We start from the raw sequence: 9,265 nt of genomic DNA, 5'->3' as shown, positions 1-9,265 counted from the left end.
TAGAGCTTTTCACTTAAACGTTTTGTGAAAGATCACTACAGGGGATTTTTATATAGTATGGACTTTTCAAATAGAATGACACTTTTCAAAATACACTTCAATGTGACATCGCAGATTCGGCCATAACTTCTAGACCGGGTTTGGGTGTTACAGGTAAAATCCAATCTAATACTGTGACGAGCCACTTTTTCAACTCCTCAAATGCTTGTAAGCACTGATCATCAAAATTGAAAGATCTGTTGTGTTCTAACAATGTACACAGGGGTTTTGATATTTTCAAAAAATCTTTGGTGAGTCATCGATAGAATCCTGCATGGCCGAGAAAACTGTGAATACCTTAAACTGTGGAGGGTGGTGGTAATTTTTCAATAACTTCGATTTTTGCTTTGTTGATGGCAACCCTTGCTGTGAAATTTTCTATACCAAAAAAATGCCTTCACAAACCATGAAGAGGCACTTCTCCCAATTGAGAACGAGGTTGGTTTCTTCACACCGACAAAGAACTAACTCTAGATTTTTTAAACAATCTTCAAAAGCTTCACCAAACACAAAGAAGTCATCCATAAAAACTTCTAAAAATTTCTCCACCATGTCCAAAAATATTGTCATCATGCAATGCTAAAATGTTGTAGAGGCAATGTATAATCTAAACGGCATCCATCGGAACATAAAAGCTCCATAAGGACATGTGAATTTAGTCTTCTATTTATCAGTAGGAGCTATGCCAATCTAGTTATATCCCGAATAACCATCTAGAAAACAATAGAAGGCTTTCCCTATGAATCTATCTAACATCTGGTCAATAAATGGTAGAGGAAAATGGTCCTTTCTTGTTGCTATGTTGAGTTTAGAATAGTTCATACAAACCCTCCATCCCATTACAGTTCGAGTAGGAATGAGTTCATTGTTAACATTGCTTACCAAAGTTGTGACAGCCCTAATTTGGCCCTAGTCGGAAAGTGGTTTCGGGACCACAAAACCGAGTCATAAAAATAATTAACTGTTATAATCTATGCTTACTGTATGTGTATATGCACGTGTGAAAGTTTCATGTTTTAATTTGGTCAATTGTATGTGAAATTATTAAATAGGACTTATGTAAGAAAATTTTGAAATGTGATAGGTTAATTTTAAAATGGTCTATTAATGCATGTAATCAAAAAGGTGGACTTGCATGTCAAATTCCCCACTTTAATAGTAGTGGCCGGCCATGATAATGATGATAAGCAATATGTGTTATGTAATAATATTATAAAATGGTAATGGCTTAATTTATGGAATAAAAAAATTAGTAAATTAAAAAGATATTAGAAAAACAAAAGAAAAACAAAAGGCTTGTATCATCTTCTTCCTTAGTAGCCGAATATTAGAGAAAGAAAAGGGAGGAAATAGCATTCGGTCACTTTGAGCTTGAAATAAGGTATGTTAATGTGATTTTTATGTAATTGTTTATGAAATTAAATTGGTAAGTGCTTAGTATAGTTAACCCATGGTTTAAATTGATGAATCATTGAATATATATGCATTTGGCAAGTTGCTAAATTTGTGTTATTTTGATAAGTTTTTGGAAGGTGTTATTTAGATGTTAAAGTAGCTTAAATGATGGTTGAAGAAGTTGAATTCATTGTTGAAAGGTATGAATTGAAGTTGCCGTATGTATATATATGCATTTTGGAAAGAAAATTTTGTTGTTATTTGAGTTTTTATATATATGCACATTCGGTCATGGGGGATTTAAGATGAATTTAATTGTTATATATTGCTTTTAAGGTTTGTTAAATTGTTGTGGTCATTGTCGAATATATGTTTAGTTAAAGAAAATTTTTAAATTTGTTTAGTTAATTAGTAGGTTAATGGTGTGTGCATAAATTATTTGAAATATAAACTTTGTATGAGTATTAAAAGTTGTATATGAATTTGACCTTGGGAGAAATGTTAGTATAAAAATACTTGAAAGTTAAATAGGTGATTGCTTTAATGACCAAATGTGCCAAAGAATAATGCATGATCTAGTTGACCAATATGTGTTAAGGGAACATGAATAAATATATTTTGATGAGCTATACATTCGGTTATAGTATGAAATGCAATGTTAATACTTAGTTGCTAGTATGTATATGTGTGCTAGCCGAATTTGAACTTGAATAATGATTTGAACACGATGTATTGTATTGAGATTATGCTTAAGTGACATTATAGAATTGTGATGAAATTGATTGGTGATATACATGTTTTAATAATATGAATGCAAAGAGTTGTGAAAGAGTAAATTGTAGTAAATCTGCTTGGGACAGCAGCTGTAACGTGAATTTGGAAAATTACCATAAATTGTGGGAGTGGAGTTAGAAGATGAATAAATTATGTAATTAAAGCTTAATGAGTCTAGTTTCTAATGAAATCAACGAGAACATATTTTAGCTTCTGTACGATTAGAAATTTGATTCGTAGTAAAGGGGGTCAGACTAGTCAAGCAATGAAACAGGGGAAACTTTAAGAAAAATCTGGTATTGATTGGCCAAACTAAAAATTCTTAAAATTTTATGGACAAAAGATATATGAGTCTATTTTTAGGGAAATTTTACGGCAATTGATTTGGAGTTTCGTAGCTCCAGTTATAAATAATTTAGTGACTGTTGCTCAGGAAGACAGCTTATTGTGAATTTGTGATTATGAGGTAATCATTGATAAAAATTTGTTAAGGAGTTGCTTAATGTTTTCTTATAAACTTACTATGATCTATGTGTGTGAAAGTCGAATATATATATTATATTTCTGAAGAAATGCTTGAATAGTCGAATAATGACTAGTTTAAAATTTTTGAATTTAAGCTCAAGAGCAAAGAGGGTCAAGTTGGATAGGGAAAAGAGAAAGTAATCGAGTAGCCTTTCCGCACCGTTCAAGTATATCCAAGTAAGTTTTGAATAGTCACATTTAGTACGTAATTGATAATGTCTTGATATGTGTATGATAACTGTACTGCGATCTATTGATTCTATTTGAATATAGTTGAGTGACAAATAATTTATGTTTAAGGCTTAAAGCCGAATAAACATTTGAAGTTAAGCTTGGAAAGTAAATGGACATATATTCTTATGTATGTTATTGAGCCAAAAGTTATATGAATGGTGCCCATGTTATGCTATTATTCGAATGGAATATATGAACTATGATTGTGAGATGTTATGTGAATTGAATTTTCTTGCGAATAAGTATGCATGACATTCAGTGATGTATATCCGGACTTAGGGTCCCCAGGCTATGTGCTGGAATTATATCCGGACTTAAGGTCTGCAGGCTACATGCTGGAAATATGTCCGGGCTAAAGTCCCGCAGGCTTCGAGCTAGTATTATACCGGGTTTAAATTCCCGGAGGCTTGTGCTGGTAATTGGTTTCAAGTCCTAAGACCTAACAGGCATAATGCCAGTAAGTTAAGTAAGATTACGATATTGAATGTTCGCAGTAAACCATCGTCGAGTAAGTACTATACATTTAAAATGTTCAGGTACGTATTACTTACTCATCGGTGAATTGATTTCGAAGTGAATCATTAGCATCAAAGAAGAATATATATATAAATATGATTGATGGTTATATTTGTGAATATGAGAATGATTTAATTGGTCATGGTATATTTGTATATGAATTATATGTTAAAAATTTCTTTATGTACTCATGTACATTCAGGTCAATGATTTTGTGAATTATTAGTATTAAAGAATGATACTTAAGTGTGAATGAATGTTTCGATTTTCGATAAGTCTTTAATTGTTTGTGATGCTTAAAACTTACTAAGCTTTGAAAGTTTACTCTGTTCTTTATTTCTCTGTTTTATAGATTGTTGATTTTGGCCACCGACTCGGGGGTCGTCAGCAATTCATTACACTATCGATCTTTTTGGTATTGTTATATTTTGGACTCGATATGGCATGTATAGGTTAGGCTGATGATAACTATGTTTAGAAATTGTAAATATTTTGGCCATACGAAAATGGCGTATAACTTAAATACCAGTATGTATTTCAGCTCGATCTCTGTTTATGTTTATTGACACTGTGAATGAGATAATTAAATGTTTAGTTCGGTAATACCTCTTAGCCTTAATCCGGTGTTCGGATTCAGGTTAGGGGTGTTACAAAAGTAACACCCCCCTTTTTAGGTACACATTGATCAGGGCTCACCCAAGAACTATCCAAAATTGGGTATATGATTCTAGCATCCAGCCATTTGATAATCTCTTAAAGAAGCAGCTTGACTTTAAATGGTAGCATCATTCTTTGTCATGTATTCCTTCAATATATCTTCCATCGATAAAGAACTCGAAGCTAAATTTTGCTAAACACTTTGCCGTGGCATGAGTTGATTGTATCCAGGTGGTGCACTTGGAACATTTTGTCAAATAGAATTGCTAGAATTTCCCACCCATGGATTATTCCAATTGAAGTTGTGATGTTGCTTCCACCCCAGATTATATGTTTTGGAATATGGGTTGTTTTTTTTTTTTTACGATTAAAATTTCCCATATAATAAATTGAGGTTGGATTCGATGGGCATTCATAAAAAACATGATATTCTCCACAGTAAACACTTGCTTTTATTTCCTGCACTGCAGCTGGTCTTTTTAGTTTTTAATTATATTCATTAAAGATGGTACCTCAGCTATTAGGGAAGTAATCGCATCAAGTTTCGTTACTCCAAAAACTCTTCTGTCAATCCCTACTCTGGTCGTCGAGTATTGATAATCATTGTTTGCTATCCTCTCTATAATTTCATATGCCTTATTATATAATTTATAGAGAAAAGTCTCATTGGTAGATGTTTCAACCACCAACTATGCGCATTCAATCTACTGTAAAACATTTCCATTTGTGTCTAATTTTGAAAACCATGCATCGGGCATTTTCTAATTAACTCCTTGAATCACTCTCATGCTTCATATAATGTTTCATCCTCAACTTTCCCAAAGGATGTAATATCATTCCTTAGTTTGACATTCACGTTCGGAGGATTATATCTTAGTAGAAACCTTTGACAAAGTTCATTCCAAGATGCCATCGTACTTGACGGCAATGCATTTAACCATGCTCAGGCACAATCTCGCAATGAATAACGAAATAACTACAATTTTAGGGCATCATCATGTATACCCTACTACTTGAACAAATCGTAAACTTTCAAAAAAATGTCTTCAGTGCAACTATGGATCCTCAGTAGGCAATTCATTAAACTGCCCTACTATTTTTAACATTTGAAACATCACTGACTTTAACTTGAAATGTTGAACCTAAATATGCGGCCTAACAATTCCTAGATTCAAATCATCTAAGATCAGTACTACATGTTCTCTAATGGTTCTGTCTCTTTCAATATTATTCGAGGAATATCAGTATCCCTTCCTTCCTGATGTAATGGCTCTTCTCTAACCTGATCATTTCTAATTCTTTACCATTTCTCGTAATTCTTTTCTCATTTTTCTCAAGGTTCTCTCAATTTCTTGATCAAAAGAATACTTTTTAATTGAAAAAATATCTCTATTCATGCACCAACCAAAAATCCTAAAAACCAAAAAAACTAATAAAATTAAAGAGGTAATAACACATCAAATTTTTTTCACCAAAACTGTTGATACCCGGCAACGGTGCCAAAAACTTATTGCTTGTGAATGTGTAAGTATACACATTGAATCAGGTAATAAAGTGATGAGTGAGTATCATCTCCATACGGATCAAAATTGATTAAAATAATTGGTTATGCTATTACTATGAAATTGATTAATTAAACTATGAAAAAGAAACAGGTGACTAATTGATAAAGAAATGTAATGAATGGATTAATAAAATCAATTATGAATGAAAATATTTTAGGGCAATTAAAATGTTGTGACAATTCTCAAAGAATCAATACGAAAGAGTTTGTACTGTTGAATGATAAAGGTTAGAATTACTCGGGCTTATTTTTATAACATAATAATGCCATGGCAAAATCTTGACCGTTCTACTACTCAGGGACACACTATTGTAGTATGCTTCTTTCAAAAGCAACACCTTGAGCTATCATTCAAAGTTTTTGTATGTCTACAGAACTCAAGAATGATATCCAGATTTTTCTCACTGTTCATGTACAGATTGCAATTTTTACGTCTAGAGTGCTACAAATATTCTTTTGAATACTTGCCTGTGTCAACCAATTATAATCCAATGTAATTAATCTTTCCAGAATTAAATCATATCTAATAACATACCATACAATCATCTATGCCTAGAGTTTACATAAATGCATTTCAAATAATCACAAACTGAATGAAACAATATCCTACTCAAAATCAAACCATGGGCATCAAAGATAATAAAATTTCACCCAAATAATTCCAACTTAATGAGAATTAGCTCATAGGTTAAACATTCAAACCCATAACAAAACCATTCAACATCATTTTTTAAATTCACGAATCACAAAGTTCAAATTAGAAAATAAAGGTAGAACTACAAGAAGCTTTCGTTACTCTAGCTTTTACTCTAATAATGAGATTTGATGCAAAACCCAAGGTAGATTTCTCTTCCCCTTTCTTGTGTCTATAATTCTTCTGTTCTGTTAGCTGCTACCCTCTCCACTCTTTCTCTGAGATTTGACGAGAACTAGATGCAGAGAGAAAAAATTATTTTCTAATTCTTCTCCCTCTCCTAACTTTTCCTTTCTCTTTCCTTCTTTATAGGGTAGGCCCCTCCCTCTCAACACTCACCTTTTGCTTCCCCCCTTTTTTAGCGTGGCTTATCTAGTACAAGTATAGTTGGCTAAGAGTGACATGGATTGAGTGTTGTGTCATCTTCCTGGAATTACCATGGCATTTGTGTTGGCAATCTAACCAACATTTGGATATGGCAATATTTCACTTACTTCATTTTCCTACTCATTTTCTCATATCTTCTTCAACTTGCACCTGCCACCAACCACAAACAACATCTTTCTTCCCTAATAATAAAAGTAACAAATAATAACATTTATAGCACAATTCAAGCTTTGTTATGTAAAGATCTAAAAATATCTAAAAATGCAAACATATTTACTTAATTAAAAATAATGAATTCAATCTAGAGGCTTGCAGTATAACTCTTTTCAAGAGTTATCAACGGCAAGGAGGTGAGGTAAGCTTGGTCAATTGTGACCAAGTTCATTGAATCATAGCAAATAGGAAAGAATGCAGTGAAAGGAAAGAAAAAGGACATAGGAGCATAAAGAGGGATCATGTAAGAATTGTAAAAAAAACTATTTGAAAAAGGGAATCAACTTATTTGAGGAATCAAAGGCTGGACAGTAAACACTTAAGTCACATGGAAGAATTGTAAAAAAAATTAAATAGAAGAATGTGAACATTAAGACTTGAACCTTGGACCCTTAAGATAGTTAAGAAGTCTCTAAAACACTAGCCTACACATTCCTTTGTTCTCTTTCTTATGCACATTTTAATAAAAATATATGGGATGTGAATCAATTCATCCAACTCATATTCAAATGGTAAATTACATTTCATTTTATTATACCATGTTCAATTTCTCCTTTCAATGATTGATTTCATGTAGCTAATGTATATATTCTTTTCATTTTTACACATATAAGAACTTAAAACATATCATATCATATAATGTTCATAAATAACAATTGCAATTCAATTAAACAGTTAAACATTTAAACATTCAAAGCTTTGTGTAACACATTCCATTGAAAACTTAACACCATATAACCATTTCAAGTATTGCCCTTATCACAACATGATTCAATAATTTCCAAGTCAGTAAACATTTAAACATTTAGATATTCAGAGTTCATAATCTGCTTACTCCAATAAAACAATATTCAATACATAAGTCTAATGGATCTTTGTAAAATTATTCAATACATAAAACAGCATTAGTACCCAAAAACCAAAAACCAAAACCCAAAACACTATCTTTTTCCAATGGATCTTTGTAAAAGTATTCAATACATAACTCCAGAGATAGAAAATGCTCATAAGAGCTAATCAGATACAGAATATGCAACAGCCTGATTTAGACCCTAATCGGAATGGTGGTTTCGGGACCACAAATTCGAGTCAAAAAAATATTTAAATATTATTTTTCGTGTTTATTATGTGTGAATTGTATGTGTGAAATTTTCGTGATTTAATTTTTTCATTTAGGTGCCCGATTAAATAAAAAGGACTTAATCACGTAAAGTGAAAATTTTGGTGGTTAAATATGTAGGGACTGAATTGAACTTGTATTATTAATATGAAGCATTTAAAGTGATATTAGACCATTTCATATATAAGTGGACAGTTTTGGACATGATATATATGGTTCACTAATTAATTTTGAAAGGTTAAATCTGCAATATAATAAGTGATATGTATGTTATATTATTATACAAATTAAAAAGCCATGTTAAATGCTTATATTTTGACCAAAATAAAAAAAAGAAAGAAAAGAAAAAACAAAGCTAGGTATTCGGCCATTGTTGGTTCAAATTCAAGGTTAGTTTGGTTACGGTTTTTGACAATTTTTATGTTTTTGAGATCATTGCTTCTAATACTATCCGAACCATGCTAGAATTTCTGATTTTGATGAATATTTTGAGTTATGCCATTGATGAATATTTTTGTTTTGTGATGTTTGATGATAAATTATGAAAGATATGTTTTGGATTAATATGTTTTGTATTGGAATTTTTTATGAATTTGAGTAATTAGGGCTAAATTGCAAAAATAATAAATTGAACTAAAATGCAAAATAAATGAAATGTGTGTATTTGTATGTACTAGAGGAACATTCGGCCTTAGTATGTTACATGGAGATTTGGAGTATTTTGTGTTTTATGTAATTAGGACTAATTTGTAAAAGTATGAAATATCAAGGGTAAATGGTAATTTGCCCATTTATGTGTTTTTTGATTAAATTGAATTAAATTGTGTTTGAATGAGATTAATTTGAAATTGTATAGATCAAGAACAAAAGAAATCGGGCTTGGATCGGGGAAAAACAAAAATAGTCAAATAGTTGATTTACATTGTTCGTTGATATCCTTGGTAAGTCTTTAAGCAATTAAACATTGTTAATTTTGAATGTAACTTAATTTAATATGATGATTTGGAATTCATAGATTTATAGTAAAGTTAGCCGAATATGATTAAGCATCGAAATAATGTATTTGAGTTTAAATTGACTGAGTTGTAACATTTGAAAGTCCATATGAACTATATGGAATATCTGAAATTTTCGATATATGAATTGT

General features: G+C 31.3%; 1 non-coding gene across 1 annotated transcript; it reads left to right on the top strand.

The window, feature by feature from the left end:
* Positions 1-4,880: 4,880 nt before the first annotated feature.
* On the top strand, positions 4,881-4,987 carry LOC128294742 (small nucleolar RNA R71). Its single transcript, XR_008285049.1, has one exon. It is a non-coding gene; the product is annotated as a small nucleolar RNA R71 (small nucleolar RNA).
* The last annotated feature ends 4,278 nt before the right edge of the window (positions 4,988-9,265 follow it).

The sequence above is a fragment of the Gossypium arboreum genome, chromosome 6, assembly GCF_025698485.1.
Source record: "Gossypium arboreum isolate Shixiya-1 chromosome 6, ASM2569848v2, whole genome shotgun sequence".
Classification (NCBI taxonomy): domain Eukaryota; kingdom Viridiplantae; phylum Streptophyta; class Magnoliopsida; order Malvales; family Malvaceae; genus Gossypium; species Gossypium arboreum.
The sequence above is the reverse complement of the archived record's forward strand: the minus strand, read 5'-3'. Positions and strand labels throughout refer to the sequence as shown.